This window comes from Poeciliopsis prolifica, unplaced genomic scaffold (assembly GCF_027474105.1).
Source record: "Poeciliopsis prolifica strain line A6 unplaced genomic scaffold, Auburn_PproV2 SCAFFOLD013, whole genome shotgun sequence".
NCBI lineage: Eukaryota > Metazoa > Chordata > Actinopteri > Cyprinodontiformes > Poeciliidae > Poeciliopsis > Poeciliopsis prolifica.
Genome location: NW_026562388.1, coordinates 10,101,121 through 10,117,062, shown reverse-complemented (window position 1 = coordinate 10,117,062; position 15,942 = coordinate 10,101,121). Strand labels below are relative to the sequence as shown.

The following is a 15,942-nucleotide window of genomic DNA, read 5'->3' as shown; positions in this document are numbered from 1 at the left end:
TACAAAGGGCAGTTTGCTGCTGGGATGTTGCTATAACTTCAAGTCTGAGTTCAGTCTCAGGATGATGCGGCTTTTGCTCTTATCGCATGTACAGATTGGGTCGTCTTATTTCATTACTACTAATTTGGTAGCTTAAAAATTATTACTCAAGTTTTTTATTATTGCATTAACAGCAGCTAAGCAATTGAGTACTAGCTCACACAAAAGCCTCCCTTAAAGCAGCAACTGCAGAGTTTTAGTAAATTTATTAATGCAAAACACAATTTGCAGTGCATCAGAAGTGACTATTCTGCTGCAAAACGGGTAAATATTTTAATATTTAGTTTTATTATTTTGGCCAATGGTTTATGGCCAAAATAATATGGGCTCATGAGGTCATGAAAGTCTTATTTTTATCAATGTCATTTTTTCTTTTAAGTTTATGTTTGCTATGGGAGAGAATTCATGTGATCCAATGACTTAAATTTAAATTGTGCTCTATGTTGTGCTTTTGTTTGTAGTCACTTGGGGATTGATTCAGATTTTAAAATTCCTGGGATTGCATTGTTTTGTTACAAAATGTATAAAAGAGGAGTCAAATTGATCTTTTTTTTAATTTTTTTTTATCATGGTTCAAACGCAGTCTGGAAGATGGAAGTGTGTCATTATTTTCTAGGTCTGGAAAAGCACAGAAAAATAAATGTGGAGAAATATTAGTATTTAGAGACTTCATTCCCTATCCCTTTGTCCAAAAGTTGTCCTTCCTCCTTTTTTCTATTCTTCCTTCCTTCTCTCCTGCCTTGTTTCTGTATTTCCTTATATGCTTTCTTAGCAAGAAGGAAAAATATCTCCCTTAAATTCATGGTGAAAATTTGATTTCATATTTTAAAATTAATATAGGTTGAGTCTGAGTTGTTTAAACATTAAAAGAACTGCAGAAACCTTATTTTTGTCTCAGGATTTAAGCTGAACAGACAGTGAATTAAACCTTAAATAGTGTCATTTTACAGAGGTCTTCAGCTGTGGGTAGTCATGTTACTCTTTTGCTCTTCTCCCTGTCTTGTCTGAGTCACGAAACTGGCAAATGTCCATTTTTCCACACCTTTGCTGGTGCTGATAAGAAACGGAACATTCTTATTGAGAGCCGGTGTAAAATGTAACTTCAAGATTAGTCAAATAATGACTGGGATGAGAAAGGCAAGTTTGTATGACAAGTATGCACACACAGTAGTCCACAACTCCTGCAGTGACACCTCTTTACTTATGACACACGCTAAACAAACAACCCGTCAGGAATAGTGAGTTGGCATGCTGTCGCAGCCCAGCAGCTGTGGCCTGTGAAATGTCACCCCGAGCCTCCGTGTTTTGATTGGAGGACGTCCGGCCGCTTCCCTGACAGGAAGGCTTTTAGTGTCGCATCACTGTCATACACTCGTTGCCCCAGAGCCACTGCACAGAAGGTGAACCTGCAGCAGCCCCGCTTTGCTGTCCGTCACCTCAGCCAGGCGTCCCGCACCTTCGCCTGAGCTTTTATTGTGTGGCAGTGCCACCCAAGTGACTCAGATCTCTGCGTGGGCATGATAATGAACGACTCATACAACCGCACCATGCTCATTACTCCCATGTGTGCACCGAAAACATCAATTTAACATCTCAGAAAAGGTAAACCTTCATATTTCCATCATTGTTTTGTCTGTGTTCCATGAAACCCAGTCATGCAGTTTTCTACTTGTGTAACTTTACAAAAACCAAACTCATCGTGAGTTTCCTCTTCACCCTACCCCAGTAAAAGTTGCTGTCTCTTTGTGGTGATTGGATTTCACAGTGGGTCAGTCCAAGGCACAAAGCACAGCCACTCCAGCATGTTAACTAAACAAAGCCATGCCATTCACTCTTACTCTGATTCCTTTCTGATTAGTCATCTTGAACATGCACGTGCAAACTGTTTCAAGACTCCCAAAAGAAACTGGAGTAAGTATTTTGCTTCATACTTTGTGTAACTCCACATTCTCAGCCTTGAAAAATTATGAACATTTGTTGTAGATTGGCTGCCTTCAGTGATCTCATTCTGAAGGACGCACCTTCATACTTTCTTTTTAGGCTTTGAGTCAAAGAAATGTGCTCAAATTGTTAAAGCCACTTGATGCTGGTGTGAAATGGTCAGTTTTACAATGCAGCTGTGAAACTCGCAGAAGTGGTGACTTGAGTCTGCAACTCGGATTGAAGTTGCCCTTTAGCCGCAAAACAAAGAGATTAAACTTGTGCTGCAAGGACTCCTTGAGCCTCAGGAGCAATCTTTATCTAATGTAATCAGGGTTAAGTGTGCCACTAGGGGTAGATTGAGTGAATGATTTGTGTCGTCATTTCTGTGATGGCATTCAAAAATTACTGACTGACATGGTAATAGAATGCTCAGTCTGTCATTTTTTTATTTTTTGTAATGTCTCTGGACAGCAGGAGCCAGAAAAAGGGGTTAATAGCAAATTAATTGTTTATTCTTAAATCCATCTAGCAAGTTGATGGATTACTTAACCAAGTCAGTAATCCATAGACTGTAGCTCTGACATATTCACACACTTTGGATCTCTGTTTTCCTCCTTGATGTTTATTGTAATATTTAAATTACTGTACAGATTTTTCTCATACTGAACCGTTCTAGAAGACTTTGACTAATTTTTCCAAAAAACTAAACTTCATTTACATCAGATATATTATTTTCACTCTGGTAAGATAGTGTCATCACAAAGGCTCTTAAGATTCTTTAAAATAAAGGCAATTCATGTTAGGGTGTATTAACGAACCCTAATCTTTCTTAATAATACACTAAATTGCACTTTGCCCTTATTTGTTGTAAGAACCAGGTAGGACTGACTAATGATGCAAACAGTGATATATAAAGTTTTTTATTTGTTTAGTTTCTTATAATCTGATCACTAGGCACAATCAATGTGCAGATTTCACAAGGGCAGCCTCTTTTCAGCCAAGGTATTAACAATTTTCATAGTTTTTTTCCCCCTGGCACTTGTTTAGCGTCTTTTTTTTGTTTTATTTTAAAACAGCATTGGGACTTTAAAATCAAATTAATTTTTGAATGAATTTGATTTTGAAGAAGAAACAGAAAACTGATCATGTAAAATTACATCATCATATATCTACTGTTATGAGACTTGAAAGCATAACTTCTAAATGCAGATATAGAAGTGCATGTGAAGTCATGTGAATAATTTTTCACATGCTGAAACAAGACATCAAAAGCTTTACAACCTTGTTTAATACACTAGTGACCAAAGGGATGAATAGTAGCTGATTACATCATATGATAGAAACCTGTAAAAGATTTTGTAAAGTGGCGTTAACAAATTGTTGCTTTTCTTTTTACATGATGGAATATTTTTATATTGTTATGATACTTTTAATTTACAGTATATTTTTATAGGCATTAAAAGCTTATGAGTTTATTTTGGGGCAAATGATTATTTGTTTTCATACCAGAGCTACATATTCCATAAATTTTGGATCGAGAATTGACTGAGACTTGGTAGGGAAAAAAAGTACTTGTGAATGTCTCTGAGAGGGTACAGTCTGTGTGAAGCATGTTTATTTAGAGAACACCGCCAACAGGACATCACCCAGCAAACTTGCGTATGGACCACATTGGAAGTACAGGCTTGTACAAACACTGCAACTTTGTAGTTGGTATCGCAACCAATTGTTATGTGTCCGCTTTTATGTGCTTTACAGTGTGCACCCGATACACACTTTGAATGTGTCTACGGACCCATGCTGCAGATCCTGAGCAGCATGGGTTTTATTTTTACCTTGGAAGAAAAAAAAGGAACAACATCCTTCCAAAGTTTCTTTCAAAGCCAGTGCATCATCAGACATCAAAGTAGCAGATTGTGGGTTCCTCAGTTTCCAGCAAAGCACTGTGGCCAAAAGCTCAGTGAAGCTCGACAGAACAGCACTTGCTTGTCCTCGCCTCTTCCCTGGCCCTTGTTTGTTTGACTCATTTGCTCCTTGACAAGTATAAAGAGCCGGCCCCCTCGTTAGGCTAACGAAGGCCACAACAACTGTTGGATTTGGGTAACACGCTCAGCTGGCTCAGACTCGTGAGGGGAGGGAGGTGCAGAGAACACGCCAGTAGAGGTGGTGTGGGAAAGATAAAGGGGTGAAAAAGAGAGGCAGAAGTTAAGCGGCGTCCTTGTGATGTTCCCAGAACATTGCTCAGTGACCCAGTCGGCATGAGGAGAGCTGATGGAGGATGTGTGCGACGTGCCACACAGACCCTCTCATGGTCTGGTTTGGAGCTCATCAGCTAATTGGTCCCTTTTGCTGGTCATGAGGTTGAAGGACACCCATGATGTGCTCCTCCAAGCAAAGCCTTGTTGGTGGTCCAGTAGAGTGCATGGGACGCAGAGGGAGGCTAATGTAGGGAGGCGGTACTGTAAAACCGCCTCCCTACAATACATGGAACAATGTTTTTTTTTTTTCTTCTTGTCATCTTCTGCATATTTCTATCCGATACATGTGGTGAACAGACCTGCAAGAATCCAGCCCACAGTTTTTCACAGAAGTCATGGTTCACTTTTTTTAATACCTCCTAAACGTGAACAGAGTTTCTTCTACTATTAAATGGTCTTCAAAGGCGCATGCCCACCTGATTAACCATATCTCATGATTTTGTCATGCTGACTGTTTCAAGACTACAGGTCTTTGACTTGCTGCCAGATTTATTGCTGGGCTCAGTCTGGCTCCTGCAGATCCCTCGCTATGGCTGTCAGCAACCACACATCACTGCACTGCACAGACACACAACCTTTTAAATTGCACTACTAGAGAAAACTTCCACAGAATTTAGTGAAATGGTTCCTTTATGTGGTGATTTTTTTTTTCATAAAAAAAAATCTAACTTACATTTATTCATCTATAAATTTCAATTAATAAACTCCATATAATTCCCAACAGGATTTTAAAAACCCAGTTCAATTGATGCATACTGTATGGTACATGTGCAGCAATAAAGGTTTGTACGTAGACCTAAGGTTTTTAATGCAGAACTCCCTTTTTAAGCTTTCTTTGGAGGACTATTGGAGATTAGCATGGCTATCTGCTTTCCTGAGAAAATGAAGATGCCGTATCTTAGCTAAATTTTCCTTAACTGAGATGTCCAAATACTTTCAACATTTCTGAATCCAGAGAGAAGTTGAAAAGTCAGGAAAAGAAAACTTGCTGGAATATGTTCTACCTTCTTGTTATCTTCAGAAAGTCTAGCTTACAATTGATCTCTTGCAACTTCAATGAAACACAATAAACGACGTGTCTCAATGATTTAGAGCAGTTTTTTTCAATAGCTTTTAATAGTATATTTCTGCTTTCTGTAATTACATTTATCTAACCCCTCATTGAAAATTTTGAGTTTTCTCCTTTCAACTACATCAAGTTCTAAAAGTGTTACTGTCGTGACAACCAGGTTTCAACCTGGTGCTAATTTTGTTGGTTAATTACACAAAATCCCATCAAAATACACTAAGGTTTGTTTTTCTGTAAAGTGAAAAATGTGGAAGCCGGCAGGAGGCATAAATAAGTTTGCCAGGATGTGACAGTAGGAGGGATGTTTTGTGTAATTTGTTAAAAATTTTAACAAACTACATAGCAGTTCAAGGCAGAGAACATGCAAGTACTAGACGATGCACTAACTGATCAGACAGAGGTTTCCCCACCAGGAACTCAGCGCTTTGGCAGGCCAGGTTTCTGGCCTTCAGGGCAGACCCCCTACTCTGGGAAATGGGAAAATGGGAAGCAGTCTTCCTGTTAAATGTGGTGGAGAGAAGTAAATTACTGGGGTGCAGCTGTTGGCAGGAAAGAGCGCTGGCATGGTGGTGGAACCAGGAGACTGCGGGAGGTGTCACCTCCACCAATTTGCCTCCTCTCATGACAGTCCTGCTGTGTGCTTACTTTTCTGTGTAGAACCCGCCTGCTGGCTCCAACTGTGGTTCTCAGTAGTGCTCCATCATTTTTCCCTCTTTTCTAATCAACATCTCCCTCTCCCCATTTTTGTTTCCCGACTGTCTCCATCACCATCTGATCTTATGTTCTTTACCATTCTTGGTCCTTAATTTTTCCTGGTTCCCAAATCCCTTGCCCGCCCCACTGAGCACATCTCCCTACTCTCCTCCATTTGTAGACCACCATCCTGTTAGTAGTATAATTCCATCACTGACAGGTCAAATCAATAGTGGAAGTTTCCAAAAAAAAAAAAAAAAAAAAAGCTAACTCTTCCCAGTGTTGGAGATCAGTTATATCACTAGCACTGCTCTCCCTCTTTGCATGATATTTTTAAAGGCATTGTTTCAAAACAAGAGGACAGAAATATAAAACCCGTTATGTCCAGGGTTAATATTAACTATGAAGTGCAATGTTGCTTTTCAGTTGCTGCTTGCTCTGGAAAACTTTTTAATTTTGGTAACAGTTGATGGACTTGGACTTGAACCTTGCGAGTCACATAAAGACAGTTACAAAGTCGGCCTTCTATCACCTGAAGAACATATCCAGAATTAGAGGACTAATCTCTCAGCCAGATCTAGAGAAACTCATCCATGCGTTTATCTTTAGTCGCATTGATTATTGTAACAACGTCTTCACAGGCCTGTCCAACAAATCAATCAAACACCTGCAGCTTATCCAGAACCCTGCTGCTCGCGTTCTCACTAAAACCAGGAAGATAGAGCACATGACACCAGTTTTAAAGTCCCTCCACTGGCTCCCTGTAGCTCAAAGAATAGATTTTAAAATACTGTTAGTTTACAAATCACTGAACGGTTTAGCACCACAATACATTAAGGATTTGCTGTTGTATCAACCTTCAGACCTCTCAGGTCTTCTGGTTCTGGTCTGCTCTGCATCCACATAACCAGAACCAAGAGAGGAGAAGCAGCTTTCAGCATCTATGCACCAAAAATTTGGAACAAACTTCCAGAAAACTGTAAAACAGCGGAAACCCTGACTTCCTTTAAATCTCAACTAAAAACACACCTGTTTCGAATTGTATTTGAAATGTAATATGTAACAATGTATTGTTTAGTCTATGTTGCATGGTGTTTATGATGTAAAGCACTTTGAAATACCTTGCTGCTGAAATGTGCTATGCAAATAAAATTTGATTGATTGATTGATGGATTGATTGATAATAAAATTACCGATGAATTATTTAGAAAACGTATTGGTTTAAGACCTGGGACTTTGACTTGGGCCTTGTGGGTCTTTGCTTTAGGCTCAGCATGAAATTTGTATGCTTTGACGTAGGACATAAATCAAGAATAGCCCTTTAAGACTCTAGAAGGACTTTTGGCCTTAAATTTATGGTTATGTCACAATGTAAAAACTGTATTGCAATGACTTCAAAGCCAGAAGAAGCGTGAAACTTTCATATTAAAGCCAGACAAAAACATCTTCCAAAGGACCAGCAACACTGCTTCATTTCTCAAATAGCTTCTAATGGTCAACAGAGATTGTGGTCATTAGTGCCGCAGAAAAAAGGGAAGAAAGCTTAAATATTTCTTGAGGTGAAGGATTTACTGCCCTTTTGGCCACAGCTAGCTCTGACAAGATCTGAGTTTAAATCCATTGTGGTTAAAGTTAGAAAGGACTAAATTATAATTTTGAAAATGTCAACCATTTCAAAAATGCTTAGGGTTATATCTTTGTAAAATTCTGTGTAGAAGTTTCTGCTTGATGAAAAGCTGCTATGCTCCTACCAGAGCTATTTTTTTTGTCTAAGTTTCTACCCTGGTGTTTGGCTTTTCCATTGATGTTTTCTTATCTTTTTAAGTATTGGGTCTTACATCAGTCCTTGAGACTTTATTGCCACTAATTTGCTCTCAGTAATCTGTGTTTATTTGTTTGCTGTGCAGTAACCCAGTTAACTAATCCATGGGTTGCTTGTTTACCCAAGGAGAAGGGGCAAATCTCAGCCCCTGTGTGGCAGGGGGGAACTTCCCACAGTGTCTCTATGGTAATCAGCAGGTGTCACTCACCATGGAGAAGAAGTGAGTGCTTTCTTATGAGCGTGAGAAAGAGGGGCAGACTCCATCGCATCCCCAACCCCCTTGCTTTTTTTTTTTTTTATCTAGGGGTAGCAGCAGCCCTAGCGACAGTGAGAGGGTTAGATTTCAAAATAGGATGGTTCTGCAGCTCAACATGATGATGATACTTCCAAAGTCCAGGCTTTGGACTCACACTTTTTGCCACTGCTTGGGATAAAAGAAAAATTAATGTCAGGAAAATATAACATAAAAGTGTCCAAACACCCCTGACAGGTTACAATGGCCTATTGGTGTCTGTTTCACAGTGAACAGTGCAAATGGGTAGAGAGCACTTTAGACCACATGAAGTTTAGCAGCATGCCTTCTGATTCAACCAATTCATGGTGGAAGTCAAGACTGTGGTTTCTGAGGCTCACTGGTGACCCCTACATCAGGGAGCCCTCTCTCCTCTGGAGCCCACAGCTCATTAAGATGCAGGGCACAGGGCGGCGGGCCGCAGCTGCAGCCTACAGGCAGAACCCGGCAGAAAAGGGCCGAAGGGATGGCGGGGGTGGCTGAGGAAAAACCAACAAAAGGCAAAGCCCATCCTCCCCCTCCTCCCTCGCTTTGGAGTTCTAATTCCCTAATCCTCAACCTCCGCCTCACCCCCCCTCCACCCCTCTCATCCGATTCCCACCACTCAAACACACACATGCACAGTTCATGGAGTTACCACTGGCTCCCTTCCTCTCATCCCCAAGCTATGAATGGCCAGACGGGGGACAAAACCCAACAGCAGCCGACTCAGGAAGTCCAACCACTGGGTTTGGGCAGTGAGAGGCACATTTTGTCTGAGCCTCTCTCCCCCCGCTTGTTGTGAGAGATCACTTACCCTCTCATAACATGAATGTGGGTATGGTTTATCCAATCATCTTTAATGATCCTTTGCAACTACACAAAGAGGTTTGTATGCATCAGACCTGTTGGTTTATACACATTTTTGCTGCTTGATGAATGCTACATGATGAGTTTTTATTAAACGCTAACAAGCCAAGGCAGCTGGGACACCAGCATTCCTGTTGTTGTCACATGGAGACGGTAGAGCAGGACGTTCTTTAGAGCTATTGACCTTTTTCACTCCCTCGTTTTTTGTTTTTTTTTCTTTTCCGTGTGAAGATTTCCACATTTCTCCCTTTATTTACCAGTTATTCTATAAAACATCTCTCTGTATCTTTTCTATTCTAGGCTTCTTTAACAGAGTTAACTTACAAAAGGCTCAGGCACCTAAAAGTGCTGTAGGTTTTGCTTTCTTGTAAGTCTATGATGTTTGGGTAAGCATCTCCCAATTACAGGTATGAAGACAGAGGTTTTAAAAAGCTTGGGTCTCAAAACCACAACAATTTTTCAGCCTGCCTTTCCCACAGTGTGAAGTCAGTTTCACAAGTTTGCCAGTGAAAATGTTGGAGTAACTAGAAATTTCTCTGGCTGTATGGAGCATGGGGTAATGGAAGGTTAACATCCGTACTCCATACATGGGTGGCACGGTTTACTCCTGCGCCATTACCTTGCCCAACTGTAACCATTTCTAAACACATTTTCTTTTATGTATGTGTGGTAGCTGTCTTATGCTAATTGACTGGCAGGGCACAACAAGTCAGTTAAAGGTGTTCAAACCATAGGAATTGGATAATCAGAAATTTCAGTATGCAAGTTTGTGAAGTAGCCTACGGAGTTGATAGTGCGACTAATTAGCAAGCTAGTAATAACAGCTTGTTCTGTGTTGTATTAGCAAAAAGACTGGATCAAATTTCTTTACTCATTTATTTAAGAGGCTTTAAAGTGGTGTCAGCCCACAATTTGATTGTTTAAAGAAACAACAATACTTTAATGCGTCTAGAAAGGCTTTTCACAGGGCTTAGCACTTTGATTAAAGGAATTTCTGGCCATTGTGAGGGCAGACACGGATGTTGAATGAGAAGGTCTGACTTGACTATGAAGGTTGAGGCCAGGACCAGTTAAGTTTTTTCAGACTATGCTGTCATTTATGTCCTTATAAACACAAGGACATAAATGTTCTTATGTCATTATGTTCAGTTTGTACTGATACACAGTCAGTTTGGAACTGACCTGGCCATCCCCAAATGTTTCCCATAGCCAGAAGCATCAGTCCAAAATGTCTTGGTATGCTAAAGTATTAAGAGTTTCTTTCACTGGAACTACGAGGCCCAGCCCAACTTCTGAAAAATAGCCATACACCGTAATCCGTTCTGCACCCAACTTTACACCTGACACAATGCAATCGGAAAAGAGCCTTTCTGCCAAACCCAGACTCATTAGTTAATGTTTTGAGAGAACATCTCTCTGCTGCTGTAGAGACCGTTGACAAGTTTGCTTTACCGGGTTGCATCCAAAACTTTGCATTGCATTTGTTAATGTAATGCTTTGTCTGCAACTGATTGTCTATGGAAACCCATTTGAAGACACACTGGTCTGGGGATAACCTGAAGTCTCTTCCCACTAACCGTGCAGAAAGTGGCCCTTTTGTACCGTGTATCTCAACATCTGTGATTTAATTGGCCTGCTTTGTGGTTAAGTTTCTGACGCTCCCACCGACTTTCATTTTTTTACACAGTTAAAAGTGCTTGTGTGATAAGTCACAACTGAACTTATTGCACAGGTACTACTCATGGTACTGCCTTTGAATTCACTGAGCTCCTGAGGGCAAGCCATTCTTTCAGAAATGCTTGTAGAAACAGATTGCGTCTCAGTCTGACTGGTTTTAAATAGTCATGGACATGAAATTGATTGGAACACCTGAATTACAGGATTTGGAGGGGTAAACTAATACTTAAGGCAATATAGTGATCTTGCATTATTGTGTAATAAGCTGAACATTACTGATAAATCTAGTGGGTCTCAGTCTGTCCTGCAACAATGATCAACAATGATAATAGATGTGGATTTTTGATATGGTTTTTGCTAAAAATCAATTCCAATTAGTCCTAAATTTTTGTTTAAATTCTGTGAATCTGGGCTGTTTTGCTAAGTTTTTATAACGTGAGAAACTCCTACCAGCCCAATGCAAGCTGGGGCAATTTTATAAATGGAAAAATAATCTCAAATCTAGTAGGAATAGAAGTAAGGCTCCTGTGATTTTTATAACTGTGGACAAACAAAATAAGGATCAACCTTTTACAGCTGTGGCTAAACCTGTTTCTCCCCCCACAGTACACCTTGTTGTGTGTTTAGGGGGATAAAGGGCGTGGCAGTCGCATGCGAGTGCTGTCCACACATACAGGACCGTGAAGCAGTTGGCAAATAAAGATGAATTCTGTTGTGTTTGGCAGCGGTTCTCTGTTCATTATTTTCCACTTTGCCCAGCGCGCATCCTAGCCCTCAGCAGCTGCTTGTCATGTAAAGACACTCTATCAGGCCCTGACAGCTCCTCCCATGCACACACACGCAGTCACAATGCACATGGCTCATACACCCACTCTTCCACTCGCAGGCCTACATATGTAGGGAACATATGTAGCGATCTGTCTCACTAGCACTCCATTCAGCACAGCTCCTTGCACAGAGCTTTTTCATCCCCTTCGGTTCTCCCATCGCTCATCTTGCGTCAAATCACTCTTATTATACTTCTGTCCTTCTCATAACTTAGTTGAATTGAGCCACATGGCCACTGTCTGACTTCTGTAGAAGTGCTTTGATTCTGTGACACAGATAACAAGAAGGATTTCCTATAATAGGTGTTTGTGTCTCGATCAGACATTTGATAAAAGTTTTTTTTATTTTTTTTATCTTGGCTGTGGTCATTGTGTCTGTGGGCCATTTTCCTGTTTTGGAGAACATTTTCACATCAAGCAGGTTTTGGTTTACTGGTACAGAGTGGTAATGAACTGAGTCAGAAGTAGAATGAGTTTTTATTTAGACCTTTTATCATGCCATTTGTTTCGCCTCTCACTGAGTCAGCTGGGGTCTGCCCTGCTGAGCAGTGATGGGATTACACCAAAAATTATACTTACCTTAACTTGCATTCTCCTGTATTGAGCATATTTTATGTTTTTGGGTTTTTTTTTCACACAATGTATTTCATTATAGTTTTATTTGACCAACGACATAAAACAGAAACAAACGTAGGGTGGACTTTAATTTTATTCACCTCATTTACTCTGATACTCTTAATAAAATATATTGCAATCTACCTCTGTAATTTAATCTCAATTTCAATACAGCTGTTCTCTAATTACTTTAGAGGTTTGTTAAAAATCAGTGAAAACAGCGTAATAAGGTTGTAGGAAGGTGAGGCTATTTAAAAAAAATATTCCAACCTTTAACATCTTAGAAAGCACTTTTCCATTCAACTGAAAATAGAGCTGTAAAAGTACCATGACGTTTCGATCCACTGGCGCTTATAAATTTGCCATTAATTAGAAAAGCAGCCATGTTAATCTGCAGTTCAGGTGGGAGAGTCTTTATATGGAAGAGCTATTAATCTGGCTTTCATGGTAATGATGATGGGAAAGCATGCCATTTCTGAAAGAAAGCCAAAATACATCCTCTGAAGTTTACCAGAAGTGATGAAGGTTCTGTGTTGATGGGAAGATGAGTGAAGATAAATACTGTGCAGTCCTGGAAGAAAACCTATTAGATGTTGCAAAACTCATTAATCTGGGGTGCAGGTTCTCTTTCCAATAGGACAATAACCCAAATGCTTATGTAAAATATTCCCGAGTTGAAATGCAATAGTCCAAGTTCAGACCTAAATCCAGGTGAGAAATTTTGTAAAGTGGCCCTTCAGTTTTCAGGTCCTTCCAAAGAACATTTTGTCTGTAGACCAAGTACAAAGCCAATAGAAAATTTAATTAGAAAACTTGAAGTATTGACTTTGGGGTTAATTGCAAATGCAAGGCCTGAATTTCAGATAATTTGTAGAAATAAAATTTCATCATTATGTTATCTAACAACTATAGTTGGTGATATTGCATATGATTTGCAATAAAATACTGACAATTGTGGTTGTAATGAGTGTAAAAATCTTTTAGGGTACAAATACTTTTGCAATATCCTTTGTTAGATAAATAGAATAGTGTATCTTTCTTTGTTTTTGGGTGGTTAACTTGGGTTAATCTTGATCAGTGAGGGTGAGTTAACACCCTCGATAATGCTTGCTCTCTTGCAGGAATTTTTTTGTTTTGTTTTTGCATCAGTGTGAGAGTTGGTGACCACAGTCTCTCCCCAACTTTGTTTACGTGAACTGTTAAAGATGCAAAAAGCCCAGCTGTCAGTTTCACTTTCTCATCATGTCAGCGCTTAAAAAAGGTGTGTGGAAAGTACATATGAATAAGAGTCGAAGGGGAAATGAGTGTAAATGGGAAGCTTCTAAGGGTCATCTTTGTTGTTTTTGCTCTCAGCAGACTGTGGTGTTGTGTGTTTGTGTGTGCTGCACTGCAGAGCTGTGGAGACAGTCTCAGACAGCCGGATGTAACTACTTCCACTCTTTGTCATGTGACTAGGTTTTGTGGTCATACATGAGGAAGTTGCAGTGTCCTCCTGTCTCAAAGTAGTGTGTGCAAGGTGAAAATGTGCTGGGCAGATGTGGAGTTTCCCACATTTCTCACTAGTATAGTGAACATTTCTTGTACTGCAAGTCTCTTGGTTGCTTTTTCTCTGGGTGCTTTTAGAGCTCAAGTGTCAAGTTCCTCCATAAACTTGTTTGCTTCACGGTGTGTTTTCCCCAAGTGACCACATGAACCCGTCTCTTCTGACATCACTGTTCAGCATAGCGACAATTCTTGGAAGACTCAAGTGACTGAGAACGCAGGGCTGGCTTTGTCATCCCCCTGATATCAATGCCATCAAGGCCACCTCAGTGTCTCTAAAATGCAATGCTCGCTGAGTCTTGAACTGCTGCTGCTGCGTCATAAAGTACCACCCATGCTGCTTCTCCAGTGGGTGCTATGCGTCAGCAGAGCTGGCAGAAAATGCTCTCAACCTTCTAAAGTGCATGTTGATGTAATCTACTACACAGAGGCCTTTTTTGTATGGTGAAACACCTGACTCTACTCGTCACAACAGACTGTGTACATAAGAATATTTCTGTCTGTAAGTGATTTTTGCCCTGTTCTTGCCCTAAAACTAAACCTTAGACAACTAAAACTACTTTTTTATTTGTTTGTTTGTCTTCTATGCCCACGAGACGAGCATGTACGTCCACATCTCGTCAGAGGTGTCAGTTAGAGGGGCTCATTATCCTGCCTCTGCATTGTGCACATACTGTCCTCAGTGGTTGCTGGCATGGAAGATATCAAGGGAGTATGGGTCAGTCAAAACCTGTCGGGAGAGCAAGTCACCAGCTGGGGCCCAAGTGAGGAAAAGAAGTTCAGCAGTACAAAGGGTTCAGCATTGTTTCTAGCCATCAATTTTGGCATTTCATTGTTGTTGAACAGTTCTTGATTTGAACCCCCCAACTGTACTCTTCAATTGCACTACATATGTGCCCCGGGTCGTATGTTTAGAAATGATGTAGGTGAGTGATCTTAATGGACTGTGTGTTGATTCTTTGAAATATATATTTATGAATCAATGATCTAGATGCTGACGAATAACATGTCTTTGCTATTGATCAACCTTACTTTCACGGTGGAAGCATTTTTAAGGAAAAAGTTGATAATTTCGAATTACTCTGCGGATAAGACCAACACTCTGAGGGGTACTTTGGATTTATTTGAAATCTGCTGGTGATTAGCAGTTTCTTGACCTTTTAGACATTTTCTTTTTATTCCTTCTACCTGACCATGTTGACATATTTGCAGTGTATTTTTTTAAAATGAAAATTGACAAATGGTGGGCAGGAAAAGTATCATCATTTATGACTGAACATAATATAAGAGGAAAACATTCAATATCCAAAAAGAAAAAAAAATCAAATGATCTTCTAAAATCTTAGAAGATCTTAAGAATTCAAAAACACAATTTAACCCCATAGACATTGCGTATGGTGTGTGAGCTTCTTACTGTTTGGTCACTGTTTCACTGTGAAAGTTTCACAGTTATTAGTTACATCTATTGAAGCAAACATAACTTCAGACAATGGACAGCAAAAACATACAGAACTCACACTTACAATCTGTCAAAATGTTAGATGTCTTGTTTTCTAAGACTTTGCCAAACCTTAACTTATTGTTACCAGTATTACTTTTCAAATGTTTTTTTTTTTTGTTTGTTTTTCTGTGATGGAAGTGGCCTTTATTAGGAATCACAGAAAATCTGATGATTTACTTACTATTAAAATGTTGTTTTTTGCCTCTGCAACTTTACTTTCTTGTCTTTATAAGATTGTATCCATCTTGACGAAAAATGTTAAAAACAAAGGAAAAACAATAAGTTTACATGATATAATTTGTTTTGGACTGTTTGGTGAGTTCTGTACCACAGTCCACTAGCTTCTGTTTGCTTTGTACTGACTGATCTGTTTCCAGTAGAATCAATCAGAAGTTTTTGAGTGAGGGAAACAGAAGCTCATATTGACAGATCTTCTACATCTCTGTATGCGCACACACGAAGAAACTCCACACTTCTGTGTTAGAGGAAATGGGGCAATTAAGGACAGCTTGGTGCTGCTTGGCAGGGGGTTAATATACGGCTCCGTAATTAAAAATAAATTACAGTTTTCCAGTATAAATATTCAAGTTCCACGCTGCCGTGTGCCACTGCCTTGTTATGGTATGTTAGGTTTTTTTTTTCCCCTTCCGTCTGTACAACATCTGGCGTAACATTTCCTGAAGCATCACCAGAATAAATTGAATTTGGTCTTTCTTCAGAGATTCATTTGCGTGAATCACTTTGAGTAAGTGAGTAGGATGGACCTGTGTGGCTGCAGGTTATGGCAAATATCTGTATGGGGAGGTGATTGGTTCCAAGTAGAGAAAAAAAAATT

The 15,942-nt window shown here is 39.8% G+C and overlaps 1 protein-coding gene across 7 annotated transcripts in view; it reads left to right on the top strand.

The window, feature by feature from the left end:
- Nucleotides 1-15,942, top strand: part of akt1 (v-akt murine thymoma viral oncogene homolog 1) — a 44,593-nt gene that overhangs the window by 11,277 nt on the left and 17,374 nt on the right. The window lies entirely within an intron of this gene.